Source organism: Tachyglossus aculeatus, chromosome 2, assembly GCF_015852505.1.
Source record: "Tachyglossus aculeatus isolate mTacAcu1 chromosome 2, mTacAcu1.pri, whole genome shotgun sequence".
In the NCBI taxonomy this organism is placed as follows: domain Eukaryota; kingdom Metazoa; phylum Chordata; class Mammalia; order Monotremata; family Tachyglossidae; genus Tachyglossus; species Tachyglossus aculeatus.
The window spans coordinates 57,609,842-57,631,744 of NC_052067.1; the positions used below are offsets into that span (position 1 = coordinate 57,609,842).

Genomic DNA, 21,903 nt, shown 5'->3' on the forward strand with positions numbered 1-21,903 from the left:
AAAATCACCAAGCCATGTCTCCACCTTCAAAGCTTTTTTCTTAAGCTTCCTCCTCCAAAAGACATCACTCTGTTAATGTCATCCTATTAGCCTTCTTAGAATTCAGGTAGGTAGTGTTTCTTGAGTTTTAATTGCCCACTTTTTCTTCATCCTTTGTACCTGTGCTTTTACTCTCTTCCATAGTGTACGTTTGCTATTTGGGATCACTTGTCTTTCCCATTAGATTGGTTTGTAGGGTCCCTGTGCAATCAGTATTAGTAGAGCCCAGGCCTGGGATTCAGAAGGAGCTGGGTTCTAATCCTGACTCTACCACTTATCTGCTGTGTGACCTTGGGCAAGTCACTTCAGTTCTCTGTACCTGAGTTAAAATGGGGGTAAAGACTGTGTGCCCCATGTGGAAAAGGGGCACACCTGATTACCTTGATCTTCCCAGTGTTTACCACATAGTAAGCACTTAATAAATACCATAAAAATATAGTATTCATTAAGCATCCACTGGGTAAAATGCACTGACCAAGGTACTTCGGAAAGTTGAGAAATAACACAAGACAAATTCCATGTCCGCAATGAACTGAGACTGGTGGAGACTGACCCGTATATTTCAGCATGGCTTAGTGGAAAGAACAAAGGCTTGGGAGTCAGAGGACAAGGGTTCTAATCCCCCTCCCTCACTTGTCTGCTGTGTGACCTTAGGAAGCCACTTTACTTCTCTGTGCCTCAGTTACCTCATCTGTAAAATGGGGACTAAGATTGTGAGCCCCACAAGGGACAACCTGATTACCTTGTTTCTACCCCAGTGCTTAGGACAGTGCTTGGCACACAGTAAGCACTCAACAAATACCATAATTATTATATTTGCAAATAACATTTTAAGAATCAGTCCATCAATGAGCTGTTATTGTGTGCAGAGCACTGTACTAAGTTCTTGTGCAAGTCCAGTTCAGTAGAGTAGGTAGACCCAATCCTTACCCTAAAGAAGCATTGTCTTATGGCATCGAGTTGTTTCTGACCCATAGTGACACCACAGACACATCTCTCCCAGAACGCCCCGCTCTCCATCTGCAGTCGATCTGGTAGTGGATCTGTAGAGTTTTCTTGGTAAAAGTACAGAAGTGGTTTACCATTGACGCCTTCCATGCAGTTAACTCGAGTCTCTGCCCTCGACTCTCTCCCGTGGCGCTGCTGCTCAGCACGGGTGAGTTTTGACTTGTAGCAGTTTGCCTTCCACTCACTAGTCACTGCCCAAGCTAGGAATGGAATAGGTAGGCCTCTGCTTGACTCTCCCTCCCGTAGCCGAGACTGGTAGAGTACTAGAAACTCTCCAGGTGTGACCCTGAGAGGGGCAAGAAGCATATAGTCTAATAAATAATTGACTCTATATATGATTATGCATACATACACAAATGCCGAGATAAGGTATAAGCAAATTGTAAGTGTGAGAGGTGGCTTATCAGCTGATAAGACTTGGGGTGTTGGTAATTACTCAGGGTAGACTTGTTGGGAGGATGAGGGATTGTAATCAGCTTCCGAGCAGACCGTAAGATCCTGGATGGCACAGATGATGTCTATCAACTCTCGTATTGTACTTTCCCAAGCGATTAGAACAGAACTCTGCACATAGTGAGAGTTCAGCAAATATCACTAGTCTCTCTGACTGAACATTGAGAGAGCTGAGGTCTGTTGAAATAGGTAGGAGCAGACTTCTAGGCTGAGGGAAGGGCAAAGGGAAGGTAGGGGCAAAGACCCTGTCTTGTACTTTTATTTCCTGTTCGTAAGCACCCAACGCAGAGAGCTCTGCACACAGTAGGCCCTCGATACAAATGTGGCTATGGTTGAAGATGATGATGTCAATCATTCAGTCAATGATTCATATTTAGTGAGCGCTTCCTATGTGTAGAGCAATTTTCTATGTACTTGAGAGAGTACAGTAAAATAGAATTAGTGGACATATTCCCTACCCAAAATGAGCTTACACTGTAGAGGGGGAGACAGACGAAAATTACTTCTGAAGGTGAGGCCAAACTGTCATCACCGAAGCATCCAAAGAAGTTCTGTCGAAGGCACAGGAAACTTTGAGTTCTTGCTAAGGCCCTCATATAAGACTATTAAAGAATAAGGCCTTACCTCCACATGTGAATCTTCCTCACCTAAAGGCATTTGTGCCTGTAGAATATTCTTTTTATGTACATCCCTTAAACGAGAATCTTGCTCATGCATCGGAGTAAGTAATGCCCACACCCTTAAAGACTATGTGTACATAGTGTGTAAAACATTCACCATTTGGAAATGAAAGTAGAACATGAGCATTTTCTGTAGACTATCTTTTCCCTTTTACCAATGCACATCTGGAGTTTTAACCACGTTCCTTGTCTATTTCACTGAGATCCAGGAGAGTGCCGTATTACTCTGAATTATAGATAGAAAGGTTACCTAAATTATTTTCATCCTATTTTACCCTTGATTTTATACCATATGTTATTCTTCCCCGCTCCGTAAAAGATATCATCACAACATCTTGACTGGAGCTGAGACAAATATCACACAGATTCAGGAGCATCGCCAGACTGTAAAATGAAATGATTTCACAGAGGAAGGGAGACTTTAGTACTTACAAAGTTCCATAATATTCTAGTCAGGATGTAATTTATTTCTTCAAAGGTATATTTAAACCACAGAATTGACTCAGTAAATTGTCGTATGCTCCAAGTGAAAAAGTAGATTTTTGTCTTTATTTCTAATTTAATGGTGTAGATTAGTTAAAAGTATATTTTTAGTCTTACATTGTCCTATGACTACAAAAATCCAAAATAACTTTAAAAAATTGAAGGAATGAGTGAAATCAAGGGGATGCATTTCAAATAAAGCCAGTTTACTTGGAAAGTAATAATCCCACATCTGTGAAACGATAATGAAAACTACTTAGATAGTCTAGAAGAAAAGGAATATCTTCTGTGAACAAAATTGTAACAATGAAATAGCAACACAGTGCTTATTAGAGAGCAGGAATAATAATGGTATAATATTTAATGTGGGTGGGGATCCAGTCTACCAATTGTTATATTGTGTTATCCCAAGTGCTTAGGACCATGTTTGGCTCATAGTAATCACTCAATAAATCAATCAGTCAGTGGTATTTGGGCGCTTACTGGGTGCAGAGCAATCACCCGTATTTATTGAGCTTTCATTCTGGCAAAGAGCACTGTACTAAGCGCTTGGGAGAGGACATATACAAGAGTTGGTAGACATGTTCCCTGTCCACAATGAACTAACAATCCAGAAGGGGAGACAGACATTAAAATAAATAATTGACAGATACGCAAAGAAGTGCTGCAGGAGAGGTGAATAAAGGGAACAAATCCAAGTCCAAGGGGGTTCAGAAAGGAGTGGGAGAAGAGGAAGTGAAGGTTTAGGAAAGGCCTCTTGGAGAAGCTGGGTCTTCAATAAGACTTTGAAGGTGGGGCGAGGACTTGCCTGTCAGATATGAAGAGAGAGTCTTCCAGGCCAGAGGCAGGAGGTGGGTGAGAGGTCAGCGGTGAGAATGGTGAGATCGAGGCACGGTGAGTAGGTTGGCATTAGAGCAGTGAAGTGTATGCGTAAGATTATAGCAGGAAAGCAGCGAGGTAAGGTGTGGACGACAAGGCGATTAAGTGCTTAAAAGCCAATGGTAGGCAGTTTCTGTTGGATGTGGAGGTGTACTGTAATAACAATAATGATGGCATTTGTTAAGTGCTTACTATGTGCAAAGCACTGCTCTAAGTGCTGGGGAGGTTACAAGGTGATCAAGGTGTCCCGAGGGGGGCTCACAGTTTTAATCCCCATTTGACAGATGAGGGAACTGAGGCCCAGAGAAGTTACGTGACTTGCCCAAAGTCACACAGCTGACAGTTGGCGGAGCCGGGATTTGAACCCATGACCTCTGACTCCAAAGGCCGTGCTCTTTCCACTGAGCCATGCTGCTTCTCCGTATTATGATATATCAGAGTTGATAGCTATGGTCCCTGCCCACCAGGAGCCTAGACTCTAGAGGGGGAGGCAGACATGACAAGAAATTACAGATATGTATGTAAGTGCTGTGGGACTGAGGGTGAGTGAATTATCAATAATAATAATAATAATGATGGTATTTGTTAAGCCCTTACTATGTGCAAAGCACTGTTCTAAGCGCTGGGGAGGTTACAAGGTGATCAGCTTGTCCCATGGGAGGCTCACAGTTTTAATCCCCATGTTACAGATGAGGTAACTGAGGCCCAGAGAAGTTAAGTGACTCGCCCAAAGTCACACAGCTGACAGTTGGCAGAGCCAGGATTTGAACCCATGACCTCTGACTCCAAAGCCCGGGATCTTTCCACTGAGCCACGTCAAGTGCTTAAAGGGTACAGATCCAAGTGTACAGGCAACACAGAAGGGAGATGGAGTAGGAATATAAGGGTTTAGTCGGGGAAGATTTCTTGGAGGAGATGTGAGAAGCAGCATGGCTCAGTGGAAAGAACACGGGCTTGGGAGTCAAAGGTCATGGGTTCAAATCCCGGCTCCACCAACTGTCAGCTGTGTGACTTTGGGCAAGTCACTTCTCTGTGCCTCAGTTACCTCATCTGTAAAATGGGGATTAAAACTGTGAGCCCCCGGTGGGACAACCTGATCAGCTTGTAACCTCCCCAGCACTTAAAACAGTGCTTTGAACATAGTGAGTGCTTAATAAATGCCATTATTATTATTATTATTATTATGTGAGCTGAATAAGGCTTTGAAATTATGGAAAATGGTGGTCTGTTGGATATGAAGTGGGAGGGAGTTTCAGGTTAGATGAAATGGGTAAGGGTTGGAAATGAGATAGAGTGAGTAGGTTGGCGTTAGAGGCACATAATGAGCAGGCTGGGATGTAGTGGGAAATTAGCTAGGTAAGGTAGAGGGGGAAAGGTGATTGAATACTTTAAAGCTAGTACTAAAGAGTTTCTGTTTGATGCAGATGCGGATGGGTAACCACTGGAGGTTATAGTTTTTTAATGGTATTTGATAAGTGCCTATTATGTGTCAAGCATTCTAAGTGCTGGGGTCAATACAAGTTTATCAGGTTGGCCATGGTCTCTGTCCCACATGGGACTCACATTCTAAGTAGAAGGAGTAGGATTTAATCCCCATTTTACAGATGAGGTAACTGAGACACGGAGAAGTGAAGTGACTTGCCCAAAGTCACACAGCAGACAGGTGGCAGTGCCAGGATTAGAGCCCCGGTCCTTCTGGGAGCCCCGATCCTCTAGGCAGCACTGAAGTGGGGAAACATAAGTCCTCTAGACTGTAAGCTCGTTGCAGGCAGGAAATGTATTGTTATTATATTGTTATATTGTACTCTCCCAAGCACAATGTATTACAAAATATGGGCAATATGTTGCCCATATTGTGTCTGTTATATTCTACTCTCCCAAGCTCTTTTTACAGTGCTCGGTACACAGTAAGCACTCAATAAATAAGATTGGCTGACCAATACATGAACTGAACATTTTTAGAACCATCTGCTGAGTGCAGAGCACTGAAAAAGAAGCACACATATGAGATATAGATCTGATCCCCAATTTCAGGGGGCTCACCAGCTAAGAATAAGGTGGGGAGGGCGTTGGCGGCAGACGCGTTAACGAAAGAGAAAGCTGAAATAGAAAAGACAAGGATATCCGTCTAGAGCAGCAGGGTTTTAGACTCCTCCCTGACAGTCAGTACAACAGCCACAGAAATCAAAGCCACGGGCATGACCTGCCAACATTCTAAAAATTAAGAAGACCACAATCTGCTGCTGTGTGAGTCCTATTCAGGCAGGAGATAATGATAATAATAATAATAATAATAATAATAATAATAATAATGTCATTTATAAAGCGCTTACTATGTGCAAAGCACTTTTCTAAGCACTGGGGAGCTTACAAGGTGATCAGGTTGTCCCACGGGAGGCTCACAGTCTTAGTCCCCATTTTACAGATGAGGTACCCGAGGCCCAGAGAAGTTAAGTGACTCACCCAAAGTCACACAGCTGACAATTGGCAGAGCTGGGATTTGAACCCATGACCTCTGACTCCAAAGCCTGGGCTCTTTCCACTGAGCCATGCTGCTGCTCTGGTGGCACTGGGCTGGAGCAACTTGTGTGTTTCATGGAAACATTGTAGCCTAGGGGCAGAACATGGGCCTGGGAGTTAGAAGGACTTGGGTTCTAAACCTGTCTCTGCCTCTTATCTGCGGAGTGACTTTGGGCAAGTCATTTCACTTCTCTGGGCCACAGTTCCCTCTTCTGTAAAATAGGGATTAATGCTGTGAGCCCCATGTGGGACATGGACTGTGTCTAACCCGATTTGCTTGTATTCACCCCAGCGCTTAGTACAATGCCTGGCACGTAGTAAGTGCTTCAAAAATACCATTATTATTATTATTTAAGCTCCAGACTGTAAACTCCTTGAGGGCAGAGAACATGTCCATGTTCTATCCTGCTCTCCAAAGAGCTTAGTATAGTGCTCTGCATGCAGTAAGTGCTCAATAAATACCATTAATTGATTGATGGGGAGCCCTGGCAGCTGGGTATAAAGGCAGCAATCTGGGGCTCAACCTGCACCCCTGTTTCCATCTTTTCCGAGATGGAGCAGGAGCTAATAATAACATAATGGCATTTATTAAGTGCTTACTATGTGCAAAGCACTGTTCTAAGCGCTGGGGAGGTTACAAGGTGATCAGGTTGTCCCATGGGGGGCTCACAATCTTAATCCCCATTTTACAGATGAGGAAACTGAGGCACAGAGAAGTGAAGTGACTTGCCCAAAGTCTCACAGCTGACATTTGGCACAGTTGGGATTTGAACCCATGACCTCTGACTCCAAAGCCTGGGCTCTTTCCACTGAGCCACGCTGCTTCTCCTAATGGAAGTCTTGGAGGCCTAGGGGCATACTCAGCTTCTCTCCCGCACAGCAGTGTCCTTGGAATAGTCACTTAAACTCTGTTTCTCAGTTTCCTCATCTATGAAATGGAGTTGATAAATTTTTAGCCCCCTCTGTTGCCCATAACCTTGTATCTCCCTGACACTTAACTCAGAGTAAGCACATAATAAATGCTATTTTATGATACATTAGCAGAATTAGCATAAATAGCATTCAAAGAAAATTCTACATCTTTCCCCATCACAGAAAGATTTCATTTAAAGTTCAGTGTCTAAATAAGAAGTTTCTTTGTTGAGCAGGGTCTGATTAAATTGGAGTGGGTGCAGAAAGCCACAAGAGGGTTTAGAAATTCCAGAAAAACTGACAATCGTTCAACCCATCAATAACATTTCTTAGGCCCCTACTGTACACAGTGCTGTGTACTAAGTACAGTGTAAGCAAGTACACTAAGTACAGTACACAATACTGTTCTAAGCAGCTGGGAGAGTTTGAAAGAATTGGGTAGGAGAACATCTCTGGGAAAAGAGTACAATGTGGTGGAATCAAAAGAAGGGCAGTGATTCATTAGGCTACTGCTGAGACTAGAAAAGCCACAAGGAACCAGCTCTAAAGAGATTTAGTCTCTGAAAGCAATATTCCTGGCCTCCAGAATGGTAAGTGGTGAAACCCTGATGGAACAGGACCATGTTTAGTTCGGTCAATCGATCAGTCATTCATAATTATTAAGTGCTTACAGCATGAAGAACACTGTACTAAGAGCTTGGGAGAGTTTAATAGAACAATATAACAGAATTGGTAGACACATTCCCTGCCCACAACCAGCTCACAATCTAGAGGGGAGACATACATAAATATACATTACATACATTAATATAAATAAATTAATTATGAATATGTACATAAGTGCTGTGGGGTTTAGTTGGGGGCTGGGGTGAATCATGGGAGCAAAGCAGAGCAAAGCAGAAGGGAGTGGGAGTAAAGGAAATAAGGACATAGAGAGGGAATCTTGAAGGAGATTGGCCTTCAATAAGGCTTTGAATTTGGAGTGAGTAATTGTCTGTCAAATATTAAGAGGGAGGGTATTCCAGGCCAGAGGCAGGACGTGGGCGAGGGGTCGATGGCAAATTCCCACATGGGTATTCCCTCCAAGTGCTTAGTACAGGGCTTTGCACTCAGCAAGCTCTGAACAAACATCATTACTACTACTACAAAAGTGTCACCAAATTCATGGTTCTAGGAGATCAGGGAAAAAGTTGGGTGTATCCATCCTCAGAAGGAGAGGTTGGGGGACGTGAAGATCAGAAAGTCCTGATCTGATTTCTGCATGACATTTTGGGGTAGGTACTGTTTGTGTGTTCACTTGGGCTTCTCAGTGAAGAGTATGGAATAATGGAGGCTTAATTCCAACATCAGGAAAAGTATATTGACATCTGAGAGAATTACTAGCACTCCAGAGTTATGGGCTCTCCCACACTGGTGATTTTTAAAAGGGATCAGACAGCCATCCGAAGGACTTTTGCCAAGTGTTATATATCACTTGAATGGCCCTTGAATTGAGGCAAGGTATTGACCTAGAAGATCTCACTGCCCTGGGAAAAAAGTTAAATAAAATGGAACTATGTAAAAAAATGATCCTGTTTCCTCCTCTGGGCATGTATTTCTGCATATGTGTGGTTTTGGATAATCTCCTCCTTCCTTTCTGACACTCAATCTACTAGACACTGAGTTAAATTAGTTCCTTATCTTGGCCAAATGACAAGAAGAGGCAAGATGAAATGGCATTATCAATTTATACTAGAGCAGAAGTGCTCCCCTGACTTTTCCACGTAGCTTTATGAGCATAAAATATTGTGAATAAAAGAAACAATTAAAAAAACCCTTTCAACATCATTGTAATTATGGTATTAAGCATTTATTAAGTAGCTCTTTTGTGCTAAGCACTTAGGTGGTACCAGGTTATGAGACCAGGCAGTGTCTATTTTCCCACACAGGTATAACTATCTAGGTGATTCCCATTTTAAAGATGAGGAAACTAAGGCCCAGAGAGGTTAAGTGACTTGTCTACAGTCATTAAATAAGCCAGCAGAAGAGCAGGGACTCAAGCCCGTCTCCTGACTCACAGTACTGTACTCTTTCCAAATATGCATTTTTTACCTTTTTGGGATTACTTTTCTTCTCTCCCTGATAAAGAGAAAGCCACACCTTTGTGACTCCATGTGCTTTCATTAGATACTGCTGACAAATGATTAAAAATCGCACCCTGTTCTGTTCCATAAACTCCCTGATGCTTATTCTGAGAGAGCGCCATAGGTTTTATACACTGAGGTAAACACATGTCTGGAGATGATAGGGAAAAAGTAACATGCTAATAAAGCTAGTTGTATCAGATAAACTAAAAGATGAATAGAGATTTGTTATACACTGACTTGATTCAATATTCCCGAGAATTTGCTAAATGTCTCTTAGCCTCAGTACTGTTATTTACATTGCAAGAACAATAGCACTTTCCTATTTCTGGGAGCAATAAAAACTAATGAAAATGAGTGTAGAGCATTATGGAAATATGACATCTAAATGAAAACATAGACCAATCACTTAAGGACTAGATTGTCCAGAGTAGATCACTTTGGCTACTTCTATCCACCAAAAAACAAACATTATTTCATTATTTTCATCATTATCACTATTACTATCATATTTATTAAGCACTTATTATGTGTCAAGCGCTGCTTCTATGTGCTGGGGTAGTTTCAAGTTAATCAGGTTGGGCATAGTTGCTGTGCCAAACAGGGCTCAGAGTCTAAGTAGGAGGGTGAACAGGTATTAAATTCTTTCATTCAATCATATTTAATCATATTTATTCAATCATATTTAATCATATTTATTGAGCTCTTACTGTGTGCAAGGCACTGTGCTAAGCATTTGGGAGAGTACACTATAACAGAGGCATTCTCTACACACAGTGAGCTCACATAGAGATGAGGAAACTGAGACGCAGAGAAATCGATTGACTTTTTCATTCACACAGCAGACAAATTGTGAGTTGGGATTAGAGCCCAGGTCCTCTGACTCTTAGGCCCGTGCTTGTCCTGCTTCTTCCTGATATAACCAGGTAAATCAAGTCCTATTAACCTCTCTAATGCCTATATAATCTTCCTGCCCCTTAAGATCTCATTTGCTTTCTAGTTCTGGACCCTGTTTTTTGTCAATCCACATTTTCAGATTCCCCTTTCAAAGCAACACAGCCACTTGTCTGCCATGTGACCTTGGGGAAGTCACTTAACTTCTCTGACCCTCAGTTCCCTCACCTATGAAATGGGGATTAAGACTGATACTCATGTGGGACATGGATTATATACAACCTGATTACCTTATATCTACCCCAGGTCTTAGAACGGTGCCTGGCCCATAGTAAGTTATTAACAAAAACCTTTAAATACCCCCAAAATGTACAGGATGGTCAATTTGGTATGCCTGTTGATTTTCAGAGTTGAACAGAGAGCTATCCTAGAAAAGTGTGCAAGAACTGTTGTGTTCTGTTTTTAGGGAGGGGTGAGTCCATCAAGAGAATGAAAATAAGAAAGATTAGCGATAGGATTGACTGGAGAACCACAGGGAATAATTTTAGAAGATATGGGAAAGAGCAATTTGCGTAAACAGTTGAACTTTCGCATGCCTAGTTGAACTGAACTCTAAACCTCTTTCACCCATCATTAATTATGACTTAGATGGGGAATAAGCAATATGATCTGATGAACCCTTAAAGAGCAGAGATTCCATTTTCATGCAAATAGCCACAGTAATAAAAACCAGAAAATATAACCAGGAAAAGCACAGTGGGGCAGGATGCTTTCAGAATGTGGAAACTCACATTTTGAGGCCTCTTAAATTAAAGGGCAAGTTAAAGACAGAATGGGACTGTCAATGTATTAATATTGGTAATTCATCTTAATCTTAAATGATCTAAATGTTAATTGAGGGTTTAAGGCTATTAATTAGGAATGATATTGTAAATTCATAAACCAACAGTGAATCAACCATTAAATTAGGTTACAGCAGCCACACTGTCAGCCTTTCTTTATAACTGTCTTCAAATCAAGTTTTTCTTTAAGTTTATATTCATGGTCAAGCATCCTACATTGTGCAGTTACTGATTATAAATGTTTATATCATGCAACACCACATCAAAGACACAGGCTCAAAAAGCCCTCTAATACTGTCAGATTGCAGAATATTCAGTGCTGTTTCATTTCACACATTTTAGTGGCGACAATGAAGTCTGTCATTTTGGTCCAAGGTGGAAGCATGTTGTCGTCATTTTGATAGTGCAGTGGGATTAACCTTTCAATTAAAATATGCCCATTGGTAGGTTTTGTAAAGTGTATAAAGGCATGACTCTATGGTGTGAAACTTTTTTGTATTAGACATTGAGGTAAAAGCTGGGAATGAATTTTAGTATTTTTTTTTAAACCACTAGAACCAAGCATAGAAAACACTTTCAGGAAAAGGGATCTGGTAAATCTGAACATGGATTGCCTAAATTTTCATTTATTCTATTGTTTTCCGATAACTTAAAATTTGGATAATTGATAGTTTTTTGCTTTTATGTTTTGTTTTGTTTTTAGGCATATGTTAAGGGCTTACTATGTGTCAAACTCTGTTCTAAGTGTGATGGTAGGTACACGATTATTTCAGACATGGCTCCTGTCCCACATGGGGCTTACATGGGACTGTACATGGGACAAGTAGGACTGAAAACAGATATTTAGTCTCCATTTTGCAGTTGAGGAAACGGAAGCACAGAGAGGCTAAGTGACTTGCCCAAGATCACACAGCAAGCAAGTGACAGAGCTGGGATTAGAACCAAGTCTTCTGGCTTCCAGGCCTGTGCTCTTTCCATTAGGCTACACTGCTTCTGCGGTTTCCGGAGGACAACTCAATGCCAACTCTCTCCTCAACCCCCTCCAATCTGGCTTCCGTCTCCTACATTCCACCGAAGGTGCTCTCTCGAAGGTCACCAATGACCTCCTGCTTTCCAAATCCAATGGCTCCTACACTATCCTAATCCTCCTCGACCTCTTGGCTGCCTTCGACACTCTGGACCACCCCCTTCTCCTCAACACGCTATCCAACCTTGGCTTCACAGACTCCGTCCTCTACTCATTCTCCTATTATCTCTCCGGCTGTTCATTCTCAGTCTCTTTTGCGGGCTCCTCCTCCCCCTCCCATCCCCTTAATGTAGGGGTTCCTCAAGGGTCAGTTCTTGGTCCCCTTCTGTTCTCTATCTACACTCACTCCCTTGGTGAACTAATTCGCTCTCACGGCTTCAACTATCATCTCTATGCTGATGACACCCAAATCTACATCTCTGCCCCTGCTCTCTCTCCCTCCCTTCAGGCTCCTTCCTTCAAGACATCTCCATCTGGATGTCTGCCCACCATCTAAAATTCAATATGTCCAAGTCTGAACTCCTTCTTTTCCCTCCCAAACCCTGCCCTCTCCCTGACTTTCCCATCACTATAGACAGCACTACCATCCTTCCTGTCTCACAAGCCCGCAACCTTGGTGTCATCCTCGACTCTGCTCTCTCATTTACCACTCACATCCAATCCGTCACCAAAATCTGCCGGTCTCACCTCCACAACATCGCCAAGATCTGCCCTTTCCTCTCCATCCAAACCGCTACCCTGCTGGTTCAATCTCTCATCCTATCCCGACTGGATTACTGCATCAGCCTCCTCTCTGATCTCCCAACCTCCTGTCTATCCCCACTTCAGTCTATACTTCACGCTGCTGTCCGGATCATCTTTGTGCAGAAACGCTCTGGGCAAGATATTCCCCTCCTCAAAAATCTCCAGGGGCTACCAGTCAACCGACGCATCAGGCAAAAGTTCCTCACTCTCAGCTTCAAGGCTCTCCATCACCTCTCCCCCTCCTACCTCAGCTCCTTTCTCTCCTTCTACAGCCCAGCCCACACCCTCCGCTCCTCCGCCGCTAATCTCCTCACCGTACCTCGCTCTCGCCTGTCCCGCCATCGACCCCCGGCCCACGTCATCCCCCGGGCCTGGAACGCCCTCCCTCCCCACATCCGCCAAGCTAGCTCTCTTCCTCCCTTCAAGGCCCTACTGAGAGCTCACCTCCTCCAGGAGGCCTTCCCAGATTGAGCCCCCTCCTTCCTCTCTCCCTCCTCCCCCTCCCCATCCCCCCGCCTTACCTCCTTCCCCTCCCCACAGCACCTGTATATTTGTTTGTACAGATTTATTACTCTATTTTACTTGTACATAGTTACTATTCTATTTTTTTTTTGTTAATATGTTTTGTTTTGTTGTCTGTCTCCCCCTTCTAGACTGTGAGCCTGTTGTTGGGTAGGGACCGTCTCTATATGTTGCCAACTTGTACTTCCCAAGTGCTTAGTACAGTGCTTTGCACACAGTAAGCACTCAATAAATGCGATTGAATGAATGAATGAACTTCATCACCTTGTAACCTCCCCAGCACTTAGAACAGTGTTTTGCACATAGTAAGTGCTTAATAAATGCCTTTATTATTATTATTAATTACTTATATATGCAAATTTTTGTGGCCTTCTCAGTCTAAATATCACTGGGGCACTGAAGTAGTAATAACTGCATTGCCTTTATCAGTTCCCAGGTAACTTGGCCATGCTCCTCTAAACTGTAAGCTCATTATGGGCAGGGAATGTGTCAGTTTATTCTTATGTTGTACTCCCCCAAGCACTTCGTACAGTGTTCTGCGCACAGTAAACACTCAAGAAATATGATTGAATAAATGAATGAATGAATTCCTGCAGAAATAATAATAATAATTGTGATTTTTTAAAGCACTTACTCTGTGCCAGACACTGTTCTCAGCGCTGGGGTAGTTACAAGGTAATCAGGTTAGACACAGTCCCTGTCCCACATGGGGCTCACAGTCTTTATCCCCATTTTACAGATGAGGTAATTGAGGCCCAGACTTGCCCAAGGTCACACAGCTGACAAGTGATGGAGCAGGGATTAGAACCCAAGTGCTGAGGGACCAAGGGATGGGTGAATACAGGGAGCAAGTCAGGGTGATGTGGAGGGGAGTGGAGAAGAGGAAATAAGAGTCAGGGAAGGCCTTTTGGAGGAGATGTGATCTTGAGAAGGGTCCAGAATCCTAGATCCCTTCACGGGATTTGAAAATGGAGATGTGGGTCCTTCCAGGATAGTGAAATCTCCTGGATTACTGGAGTTGTTGTATTAACACTCAGTAGCACATTACAATAACCACTGATAATTCAGCCAGCTTGCAGTACCTATCCCGTAATTCCTCCAAACTCAGATGACCAACTCCTTATGGTCAGTAAATATGTCTAACAACTCTGTTGTGTTGTACTCTCCCGAGTGCTTAGTACAGTGCTCTGCACACAGTAGATGCCCAGTAAATATCACTCATTGAATGAATGATAGGAAACATGCTAAATAGGTGGCATAACTGGAAACAAGCTCATAATCCCAATGTTTGTAAATTCCTTGTGGGTGGAGAATGTCTCTACCAACTCTGTTACATCGTACTCTCTCCCAAGTGTTTAGTACAGTGCTCTGCAGGCAGTAAGCAGTCAGTAAATAAATAGGATTGATTCATTAGTGCCTTCGTGCTTGGAACAGTATCTTTCCTCTAAGTGTTTCTCTGAAACACCGTCTCGATCCCTGTTTTCCAACTTCTCACTCTCCTTTGCCCTTAAAAATTCTGTATACAGGTAGGCGGGCTCTATCCACAAGGACACACTGCTTCTCAGTAATGGCCTCAGTAGGCCTCAATAATGGCTCTCCCAATTCCTGTGCTGCTTGAAAGCCAGCATTTGTGCTGTAAATCACCATCCATGGAAAATTGAACTGCTCCATAAGTCCTCTAAACAACCAACCACCTAAAGTATTGTGCAGTATCCAACAGCAGTGGGGTCCCCTTGTGAAAATGCTATAGGCACATCCATTTTCATAAGTATATGTTTGGTGGGGGTGTTGGAATGCATCTCTGCAATTCCCATTGAAACAAAAGTTCACCAATGCCAATTTTGGGGATAACAAGCTCTCTTAGGAACACTTCTGTCCATATTAGAAAGAGACTTCTGTATTTCCTATATGAGGGCTTTTACAGCATTTTCACTTGTGAACACTGGGGTTGTATTACAGCATTTGAACATATTTGTCAGAGCTGTGGATTTTTTTTTTTTTTTTTTTTACTGCCAGATGCCTCGCTTCTACAGATTCTTAATAAATGTTAATGGTCATCTTTCCTAATGGCAGTTTCCCTATCCAGTACATCATGTTCATAATCATTCAGTGGCATTTACTGAGCGCTTTCTGTGTGCAGAGTGCTGTACTAAGCACTTGGAAGAGTGCAATGCAACAGAATTGGTAGGCTCTTCCCCTGTCCACAAAGAGCTTACTAGACGTCATTCTCCTTCAGTCCTAATGTGCCATTCTGAATAACTTCATTTTTGAAAGATCAATGCAAGGCACTATTCAGAGACAAATTCCTGCTGTATATTATGCTCTTCTGAACAGCTTCTACCATAGAGTGGATGCTCAAGATTCATTTACAGGGATGAAGACTGTGAGCCCCACGTGGGACACCCTGATCACCTTGTATCCCCCCAGTGCTTAGAACAGTGCTTGGCACATAGTAAGCGCTTAACAAATACTATTATTATTATTAACAAATATTATTATTGTTATTATTATTATCTAACAACAGGGGCAGAAAGAGCCCGGGCTTGGGAGTCAGAGGTCAAGGGTTCTAATCCCGGCTCCGCCACTTGTCAGCTGCGTGACTTTGGGCAAGTCACTTCACTTCTCTGTGCCTCAGTTCCTTTATCTGGAAAACGGGGATGAAGACTGTGAGCCCCACATGGGACAACCTGATCACCTTGTATCCCCCCAGCACTTAGAACAGTGCTTGGCACATAGCACTTAACAAATATCATTATTATTATTATATTATTATTTACTAACAAGCTATCTTTTTGCATATTTAAACTTAACAATAAGTGTTGTTTCCATAGATGAGATTTTTCTGAAATTTAAACTCAGTCAGAAGTAAATGAGGGTTGCGAAGCCTTACCTCCTGAGATCATTGGGCAATTTTGGAAGTTGCCATGATTCCTACTGACAATTGGATAGTGAAGCAGCATGGCGTAGTAGATAGAGCACAGGCCTGGGGCCCAGAAGGGTGTGGGTTCTAATCCCGGCTCTTCCGCTTAGCTGCTCTGTGACCTTGGGCAAGTTACTTCACTTCTCTGTGCCTCAGTTACCTCATCTGTAAAATGGGGATGGAGACTGGGGGTCCCACATGGGACAGGGATTGTGTCCAACCTGATTAGCTTGTATCCACCATAGTGCTTAGCACAGAGCCTGGCACACAGTAAACACTTCACAGATACCACAATTACTATTGAAACAACAATTCAGGAATGGCTTTTTGTGACCTGAAGAACATTATGTAATTTTCAGAAGTGTCCTGCCTTTAATCCAAGAATACGTTAACATAGGAAAGTTCTTTTACACTCAAAGAGTCTGATAAAAATGAATGTTATTTTTATGGCAGCATTCCTTGATGCTCTGACAACCTTTTTCTAACAAAGCTGCGTGGCCTAGTGGAAAGACCCAAGCCTGGGAGACAGAGGACCTGGGTTCTATTCCCGACTCTGCCACTTGTCTGCTGTGTTACCCTGGGTGAGTCCCTGAACTTCTCTGGGCCTCAGTTACCTCATTTGAAGAATGTGGATTAAGAGTCCCAAGTGGGACATGGAATATGTTCAACCTGAATGTATCTTTAATGTGTCATTAAAGTATAACAGGACCATATCTTATTATATTCACTGGGCCCACTTTAGTAGCAAGTTACAGAGCGGCAGTAATTTGATGAAAGGCACCATCAGAGGCCTGTTAGTGACACTTTGCAAAACCCTGTTTCATTAAATCTTCCCCTTAAGATGTAGAATTAATTTTCAGATGGGGAAATTAGGGTCAGGATATTAATCATATTGTTCCAAAGCATTATTGTTATCATTATTAATAATGGTATTTTTAAGCCCTTACTGTTAAGCACTGTACTGAGCGCTGGGTAGATACAAGCTACTCAGGTTGGACATGGCCCATGGCCCACATGGGGCTCACAGTCTGAATCCCAGTTTTGCAGGAAGGGAGCTGAGGCACAAGGAAGTTAGGTGACTTGTCCAAGGTCACATGGCAGACAAGTGTCAGAGCTGGGATTAGAATCCAGGTCCTCCAACTCCCATACATATGGTCTTTCCACTAGGCTACTCTGCTTCATAGAAAAGAAGTAGCTTTAGAAAAAAAATCATAGCACTTATAGAACTAAATTATACCACGGACCACTACTCTCTGATACTTTTCCATTTTGCCTACATACTACAGAAATCCATTAAGATCTGCGAAGCAGAGAAAGTCTTTATAATGTATATTTTTGTACTTTGATTTGGATTTCCACAACCTAGAAGCTAAATCTCTGTATGAATGAAACTGTGCCTCTGCAGATTGCATGCATGGTTTCTTTGAGAATGGTTTGACTGATGCCACCTTCCTCAAATAGTGTAGTTCTATCAAGTAGCATTTGTTCACTTAAAATCTGAGACCGTGCCTATCTTTTTCATTGCTGGGAGTGTATGTTGAAGATAAAGAGTTGGCAGCAAAATCTTCTGAAACATCTGACTAAACAAAAAATTCAGGCACAATCTAACGACTCAGAATGCTAGTGTCACTGAATTGCTGACACCTTTAAAAGCCTCCATGACTTTTTTCTTATCATATAGAGTCCAACCTAGGTTGTATTTCATCTGGGAAGCAATACTTGAGTCTGTAAAAAATGTACATAAATTCAGTAATCCTACAGAATTGAACTGTTCTAAACATCATAATATTAATGTAGCATAGCCTGTATGGCCCCTGCCAGGATCACACCTGGAGAGTTTCCACTACTCTACCAGTCTTAGGTACAGGAAGGACTCCGTTCCGTTCCTACCTTGGGTGATGGCTAGCGAGTGGCAGGCTGTCTGCTACAAGTCAAAACTCACCTATGTTGGGAAGCAGGAGCATGGGGGAGAGTCGAAGGTGGAGACTCAATTGTACTGTGTAGAAGAAGGCAATGGTAAAACACTTACATATTTTTACCAAGAAAACTCTATGTATACGCTATCAGAATGATTGCAGATGGAGAGTGGGGCATTCTGGAAGAGACATGTCCATGAAATCATTATGGGTCAGAGATGACTCAACAGCATGATGATGATGGTATTTGTTAAGCACTTACTATGTGTCAAGCATTGTTCATTCATTCATTCATTCATTCAATAGAATTTATTGAGCGCTTACTGTGTGCAGAGCACTGTACTAAGCGCTTGGAAAGTACAATTCAGCAATGAAGAGAGACAATCCCTGCCCATATAGGGCTTACAGTCCAGAAGGGGGGAGACAGACGTCAAAACAAGTAAACAGGCATCACTATGAATAAATAGAATTATAGAGATATACACATCAGAAGAAGTAAACAGGAATTGATATAAATAAATAGAATTATAAGTGTACATATAAACATATATAGATAAGTGCTAATCATGGGATTTAGAGTGGGAGCCCGTCCATTTTTATCCTGCCTTCTTCTCTGGATCAAGGCAGTAAGGAGGGGACTCCTGGGTCTCTTTCCTACCAGAAACGTGCAATTTGGAGCTGAATGCTGTTGAAAAATAACCCACTCCAGCTTCAAGCCTTGCTGTTCCTGCTAGGACTTGCTGATATCCTTCAACAACTAGATGGGGCAGCTAGGAAGCATCCAAGCTGTTTAAGCACTGTTCTAAGCACTGGGGTAGATACAAGGTAATAAGACAGGACAAGGCAAGCCTGTATCATTGTTAGGGCTTTAAGTGGGATAGGTAGCCCTTTAAACATTAAAAAGGAGCTTAAGCTACATTTATCTAATTGCTTTTGTGCTGTTCTATAAAAATTGAGATGGAAATAAATTTCAAAGTTTTTTTTTAACTCTTTCAAAGTAAAGACTGTCAAGAAACATTGTCAAAGACTATAATACCAATTTGGTAATCAGTCAATAAATCATTATTATACCTTGCACGCCTGATATGTGCAATAGAATTAGTCAACTTGATCCCAGCCCTCAGGGAATGTACCCTATAGCAGGGAGACAGACACAAAAGTAGGAGGAAGGCAGATATGAGGAAGAAGGAAAAGCATTTATACATGAGTTTGTTTCTAAGTGATGGGAAAAGCAAGATATATAAATAAGGGCTAGGGGAGATAGAGCTGTGGGTTTAGATGGCACTGAAGTGCTGAAGTCATAGTTGAGGGAGACAGACACAAAAGTAGGAGGAAGGCAGATAGGAAGAAGGAAAAACATATATACATGAGTTTGTTTCTAAGTGATGGGAAAAGCAAGAGATATAAATAAGGGCTAGGGGAGATAGAGCTGTGGGTTTAGATGGCACTGAAGTGCTGAAGTCGTAGTTGAGGAAATATAAACAGGGGAGAATAGGAATTAAGCAGAGAAGGCCTCCTGGAGGAGATGTAATTTGAGAAGGGTCTTGAACATTGGTTGAAGATGATTGGATATGAAGGGGAAGGTAGGCGGGGAGTAGGACATGAGCAACAGATCAGCAGTGAGAGAGATGAGAGCAAGGAACACTAGGATGGCTGGAGAGGAGCAAAGAGGTCAAATGGGTGTAGTAGAGAGAGCATGTGGAAAAGTAGAAGAAAGACATCTGATATAAAACACGGCAGTGGTCAAGAATTCTTGCTGGATACAGACAGAAATAAGCAAACATTTCAGGGACTGGGGAATGGCAAGACAGACTATGAGCCTGTTGTTGGGTAGGGGCCGTCTCTATATGTTGCTGACTTGTACTTCCCAAGCGCTTAGTACAGTGCACACAGTAAGCGCTAAATAAATACGATTGAATGAATGAATGTTCAGAACCATTTTAGAAAAATAATCCCGACAGTAGAATGAAGTATGGACTGGAGAGGGGCAAAGCTAGAGGCAGAGGGATCAGTAATAAGCCTATTTCAGTAGAATAACAGTGCCTGGACCAACGCAGTGACTGTTTCGGGGTAGGGAAGGGAGTGGATTTGGAGACAGCATGAATACAAAGGCGGTTGAAAGAAATACAGAAGTCAAGGATAAAGACAAGGTTGTAGTTTTTGGGCAGAAGTTGGTGTTGTCAACTGTAATAGGAAAGTGATGGGAAGGGGAGGTTGGGAATGGAAGATGAAGAGTTCAGTCTAGGACGTGTTGATCTTGTGCCAGTGAGACGTCCATGTAAACATGTCCTGGATTCAGGAAATGTGAGAGTGTACCGATGGAAAAGGTTGGAATGTAATAACAGTTGTGATATTTGTTGAGCTCTTACTATGTGCTGAGCACTGTACCAAGTACAGGGATTGATTCAAGATAACCATGTTCTACATGGGGCTTATAGTCTAGATAGGAGGGAGAATAGGTATTAAATCCCCATTTCGCAGATGAGATAACTGAGGCTCGGAGAAGTTACATGACTTGCCCAAAGTCACATATCAGGCAAGTGGTAGATCCGGGATTAGAACCCAGAGTCCTCTGACTCTCAAATCTGTGCTCTTTCTACTAGGGTGCGATTTGGGAGTCATCTGCATAGAGATGGTAGTTGAAGGTGTGAGAGTGGATGAGAGTTTCAGTGGTGTGAATGTTGAATGAAAAGGAGGGGGAATCCAGAACAGAATCTTGAGGGACACCCCTGTCCCCAACCACAGTTAGATAGCGGAAGGCAGAGGAAGAGCTGGTGAAAGGAATGGCAAAGGAGTGGCCAGAGATGTAGGAGGAAAACCATAAGGAACATTGTTTCTCACCTGATTACTTGTATCTACCTCAGTGCTTCAAATATAGTAAGTGATTAGCAAATACCATAAATATGCTTTATAACAAACAACTTTTTTATGTTTTTTAAATAAAAAAGTTTAGCTCATGTTATCAGGAGACGGGAGATTGAGCTGCAGGATCAGAAGCAGCCAAAAGATTGAGAAGGACTAGGACTGAGTAAAATTTGTTAAAAACTGAATTGAAGATTCTGTTGTGAACCTTGAAAGTCAGTCTACCTTAAAGGCTGTCCCCACAGTCTAAACAATAATGTTCCCAATTCAGTATCCTTTTAGTACCTTGACATGTCTTGTCAAGTATATTTAAAATCTAGTGTATTTAATTTACCACAGAGTTATCTAGGCTGTATTTTTATTGCTTTTCATGCAGAATCTTCCAAGCCATCGTGACTAAAATAATGGAGGTGGCTGACCCGAGAGTGAATAATTACTCCTTCTTTTTCCTGCTATTGTACTGAGTGTAATTCATTGGTGGATGAGCATGATATTTAATTCATCCTTTTTTTTAAATGAAAACGTTGTGGCAATGATTAAGAATAGTTTTAAGAATGTGCACTGCAGCATTGGAATGGCATCCTGAAAGGACAGTTAGCTATTCCACTAAATTACCGATATATACTTGTTAACTTTATCCCTTCCTCCTCCACTTAATTACTGCAAAATTCCAAAACTGGAAATCATACTAGGAAACACCAATAATAATGGATTTAATTTTGATAACGTGTTATCTAATGAAAATAATTGACATTTGTTACTTTGTGCCAAGCACTGTACTCAACCCTTTGTTAATCACTCAATCAAACATATTTATTGAACATGTATTGTGTGCAGAGATCTGTACTAAGCACTTATAGAGTAAAATATGATAATGACAGAAACATTCCTTGCTCACAACAAGCTTACAGTCTAGAGGGTAAATAAAGGATGATCAGATCAGACCCAGTCCCTATCCCACATGGGACTCACAGTCCAAGTTAAAAGGAGATGAGAACTTGAATCCCCATTTTACAGATGTGGAAACTGAGGCCCAGAGAAGTGAAGCGACTTGTCCAAGATCACACAGCAGGCAAGTG

General features: G+C 42.1%; 1 protein-coding gene and 1 non-coding gene across 2 annotated transcripts in view; one reads left to right on the top strand and one right to left on the bottom strand.

Annotated features, from left to right (window-relative positions):
• PACRG (parkin coregulated) overlaps positions 1 to 21,903 on the top strand; it is a 499,437-nt gene that overhangs the window by 305,716 nt on the left and 171,818 nt on the right. The gene's annotated exons all lie outside the window — the stretch shown is intronic.
• Positions 1,206 to 1,343, bottom strand: LOC119924796. The gene has a single exon (XR_005449490.1). It is a non-coding gene; the product is annotated as a small nucleolar RNA SNORA7 (small nucleolar RNA).